Source organism: Pinus tabuliformis, chromosome 1_2, assembly GCF_031772625.1.
Source record: "Pinus tabuliformis cultivar Carrire ecotype Pingquan chromosome 1_2, CPIR1, whole genome shotgun sequence".
Classification (NCBI taxonomy): Eukaryota; Viridiplantae; Streptophyta; class Pinopsida; order Pinales; family Pinaceae; genus Pinus; species Pinus tabuliformis.
The window spans coordinates 62,864,968-62,870,263 of record NC_142298.1 but is presented as its reverse complement, the minus strand read 5'-3'; positions in this window follow the sequence as shown (position 1 = coordinate 62,870,263).

Here is a 5,296-nt window from a genome sequence, read left to right as displayed (position 1 = left end):
TTTGTTTCTAAGATAGCTACCCATCTTAGCGGGACTAGCAGTTCAAATCGACACTAGTTTTCCTTGAAATAGAGGGATAGGTGGTGTGTTATGAGTGTAGGAAGTTGAATGAACACAAGCAAAACTACGTGATTCATGATCTTGAGTTGGAAACTGTTATTCATGCCTTAAAGATGTGGAGACACTATCTTCTTGGTGGGAGATTTGTATTGATGAGTGATCAAAGTGGGTGAGATACTTGTTTGACCAGTCAAATATAAAAGCCAGGCAAGCTATATGGTTGGCTACCCTTAGTGAGTTTGAGTTCGAGATCAAATATATTAAGGGAAAGGAGAACTAGGTTGTAGATGCTCTTTTCATGAAGGTACGTGTGAATCATATAGAAACTATGAGATCTTATGGGACAAAGTTATAGGATAGGATCTTGCAGGAAGTGGTAAGCCCTAGTATTGCACCAAGAGTGCTACAACTTCCAGAGGCTCTTCAACTTTACTTTATCAACCCATGGTTTCCTACAAAATTAGAGGTCAAAGTGCTATATATACTATAGATGCATCATCCTACTCATGCCACCCTCAACTAGGTCACTTGATCATTAGGGTTCTATACCACTCCTCTACTGAACTGAAATGAGTCTAACTGCTGAAAGAAGAATGTAAAGGCTAGTCCTAGTGCAGAGAAAGTAAATGCTTTTCAACTCAGAAAATGAAAGCTTTCAACTACTAAATTCTATGAAAGGACACAAATCTTATGCTAATTTGCAGAAAGGAAACTATGTTAACTTGCACTAAATCGTCTATCTACCAGGGTTTCTTGAAAATATAAGATTATTCTACCATTTCATAATTAAATAATGCATGCATTGAATATCTAATTCACACTTGCAGAGTAAATAAAGTTCTAATTACTAAATTCAGAAATGAAATAGCTAATGATATCTGATGTTGCAGGAAAGGAAAACGAGTGAAGGGTCTTCTCTAGGTGGCACTTCTAATCATATAGTCCACGCTGAGGGGTCAAAATACTCCTAAACTAAGCTAGGCTATCATTGTAGGTCAAAACAGGGTCAAAACAGGCTGCTACAAGTGTGCTACAGGATGTTGTTACCGGATTCCTGTACTACTACGGGATGTCTTGAAATGATACAAGAAGTTGGTTGAGAGGATTTGGAGGGTAAGAATGGTGACATGAAATGTTGGAAGTTTGTATGAAAGTTGTGGAAAATTTAGGGAAGGTGATCAACACCCTTAGCCAAGCCCAATACTTCAAGAAGGCTAGATTTGGGCTAAGATGGTTGCTCACGGTGACCAAAAAACAAAGATCTAGAACATGGGTTGGCATGCATCAAAAGAAGGTGGAGAAGACCTAAATGGAGTTGGTGAAAGGGGTCCTTGCCTACAGATCCAACAACCCTGCAATAACACATGCACCTGTTTCTCTTTTCATTTGCAAATTATTACAAGTCAATGTGGAAAATATGAATTGAATTTGGAAAATCTCATCTAACTAATGCTAAGAAATTGATCTATGAAATGAACTACCTTCTAAGCTATACCAATCATGAGAATCAAAATAACAATTTTAAATCTTTCCAACAAATCATAAAAAACTGTCTAACCAATGCTAAAATTTCATTTATGCAATGAACAAGAAATCACACTGTGTTTTTGGGTTGTGATAGTGCGGTCCTTTAATCATGATCTCATGAGGAAGATGAGATAGGGGTCATTGTCATAGGATTTTTGATGGATTTTTCCCTACTGAACTGCAACAACTAATTTACCCTCTAAGCTAAATGAAACATGAATAAGAAACAACTTAATCAATCTTCTAAGCTACAAGGAACATGGATAAACTTCAGTAATTAATTAACATTCTAGACTAAGAATATATATAAAAGAGAAGAGCTTCTTTTGCTAGGGTTGGTCCCTAACCCAAGAGCTTCAACCCTCTAAGTCAAATCAGTGCTAGATCAAAATAGAACTTCTCATTATCGTTCAAAAAGTGTCAAATACGTAATCAAAATAATAGTAAAATATTCTTCAGCTCAATGACCTCTTGGCTACAATAAAACTTCGAATCCTAATGAGTCCCTTAGCTTGTTTATTTATACAAAAGTGGAGCTACCAACAACTCCCTATAAAATAGGGATATTTGACTCCCTAACTCGAGAATAGGTGAATCTAACTCTTCTTTGACTTGCACTGGCTCGACTGTCAATGAACTCAGCCTGCTTGGCTGCCAATGACACCAAGTTGATGAGATAGAGTGGGGGATCTTTGACTAATTGGAGGAGTTAAGGAGGTGTACCACCTCCTAGAATCTCTCTTGTTTGTCTACTATGAGTTCCTGCGCTCAAATAAACTCAAAATTTCTCCAATTCCTGCATTTAACACGCATTATGTCACATGACACAAAAACACATATTTACTCCTCACAGTAAGCATAATATAAAAAATTTGTAGATAAATGTGAGAAAAAAGATAATTTAATAAGCTTGAGGATGTCATTGTGACCCATTTAATATACCTATTGATGAGCCTCATCATAACCCCCCTACTGAAACTATTTCTCATCCTGTGAGCAACCTAGTCATCTATGTCCATGTCCTTCATGACCCTGGTGGCCTCTCTGACATCCCAAGGTTCTGCAGTAAGGATGGAAGCCTACATTTTCCTCTATGTCTACCCACCACTTCCTTTCAGCTTCTTAATTCCTTCCTTCCTGTAAACCCAACAATAAAGGTGGTTTGAGCTTAAGTCCAATCTAGTTGATCTTCAATCTTTGCATGGCCCTTTTATACAGAGGTGTTCTATCCAATGCATTCCTCAACCTTTCAAGAGAGTGATACTCCCTGATCTGGAGACTGTGTGGCAGGGTATTCCATCTTCTTTGACATGCTTGTTGGCTCTCTATCCCTAACAACTTGAGAGTGTCCTCAAAGTGGGAGATGGCCTACTCTTGGGTGGCAAGGTATCTAGGTGCTAACTTAGCATATGGAAATGATGACGTGAGTGTTGATTACAACCATGGAACTCATCTTCTCTCCCCTGATGTAGAGGGGCTATTTCTCTTCTTTGGACAAGACTTTCCTCACCTCCTTAGCTCTGGCCCCCTCATGTGTCATCCAAGATGCAAGGGCCATCAGATGAAAGTCTCCCAATTTTGCATTGGGATCCCAAACATTCATATCATTTAAGGTGAGGTTGTGTAGGTAGAATTCAACTAATTTGGCTTTGTCTTCAATGCTACTCTTGTCACACAACTCAATGAACTTCTTGTAGTCCTGGAATGGCATGGACCCATGTTGTGCTAATGTCTTGATATGGAATTACATCCATTGGTCTTTGAGGAAAAGTGCATAGGATTTGGATGGCAGTCTACATTGTAGTGCCTCCATGGAGAGGCTTGCCATTGTGGCCAATTGGGTTTCCTTCTCTTGCAATTTCTTCCTCAACCATCTATTTTTTGCTTGTAGTTGTGTTCTCATTGTGTACTCTCTATCCCTTAACTCACTCAAATCCTTGCCCATTTCTAGGAGATTTTCTTCCATAAGGCCCACATCTTCCACCTTCTTGGATTTGGCAATCTGCATCCATCTATGTGTCCTTCCTCTTTCTGCTTCAAGTTCAAAGAAGAGAGGGACTGCAAATTTCTGTGGGATCACTTTGCCTCCTTCAATGAACTTGTAATAGGAGCTCAAATTGGGTTGTGGACTAGGCTCCTGTAGCTCTAGAAGATCCTTTTTGAAATGTTCTTGGAGAAACTAACCCCTCCTATAACAGTTATGTTGCCTCTTTCCCTTCTTTTTGCCCCTTCTTCTCTTCATGCATCATTTTCTTCTCTTCCTGTAGCACTTTCTATGTTTCCAGTAGCAGGTTGTATTTTTCTTGTAGCTTCCCTTTTCCTTTTTGTTAGAGTGTGATAGGTGCCTTGAATTTCTTAGACAAGGTTGATCTAGTAACAGACCTTCTTACATAGGTTATGGGAGTCTTTGAGATGGCTTCAGGAGATGTGATTTCCTCAACTTTCTTTTCAATGGGTTCTAGCTCCTCTCTTTTACTTGGTGATTCTTCAATTGTAATAGGGGTCTTTGTGGGAGTTTGAGGCTTATCCTGTTTAATCCTAGTTATTTTCCTTGTTTTTAAGTATAGGGGAGTTTTCCTCTGCCTTTTCTTATTAGGTTTGATTAGTGTGCTCAAGGCAACTAGGGCAGCAACTTCCTCCTTTTTAGTGGGTCCAGGAGACAAAATTTTCTGCTTTGGGGATACCTCTTCTTCTCTAGGTGTAGTGGTTTTCTCAGGGCTTGGTTCTTCCCATTGCTCCTCCTCTTCTTCTTAATTTTTCCCTTTCTCAATTTCTTTCTTTTTCTGTGGTTCCTCCTCTTTTTTCTCTACCTCTTCTTTGTAACACACTCCTCCCACATCTACCCAAACAACTGACCAGCCTGGGTAAACATGTGATGAGAGGCTACTATGATATGATTCAACTTCCTACGTGAGCTTAAGGAAATGGAATCAATGGAAACAAAACACACATACCTCCCTCAGCTGCTTCAGGACCCCCACTAACTAATCCACCACTCCAGGTGCCCAACCCCTGAGTTAACCTACCATTTAGATTAATTAAACCGAAATTCGCTCCAACGACAAGGCATGCATGTGACTGTAACCCTATAGGTGCTCTCACGGGCTTGTCTGCTAGTGACCAAAGACCCAATTTGTCAGTGCTATGTTAGCAACTCTAGGATTTGAGCCACGTTTTTAGGCCGAGAGCCCAGGTCACTGCCCAGAACTGAACAATCTCTTCAAATCAGTAAAATAACATGGAAATGACAGTACTAGAGCAAAAAAAATTTCAAGACCTCGACTGGAGCCCTACTAGCCATGACAGGAATTTCATCAAACATATTGAAAATGTGTAATCTACATGTGTAAATAACAGATCTGAGCATAGGGTCTCATACTTATCTGGTATTCTCCATGAATCATTGTTCATTATCAAATTAGCTACCATTTCATCCATTAGGTCATAGATACATTGATCATTCAATTACAAGTAAAAGCATGCTGAGATCCACACATGGATGATGTCATAAAACATGTAAATAACAAAGATAATACAGACAAAATTATCCATGAAATCACAACCATATAAACCATATATAATCCACCAAAGTTCTAATAGAAACATAAGGAGAAATAACCTTTCATTAATGATGAAAAATCCAAACCCGGGATGGGACTTCCACATGGCTGAGCCAAATATCTCTCCAGCCATTCATGCCTATGCCATA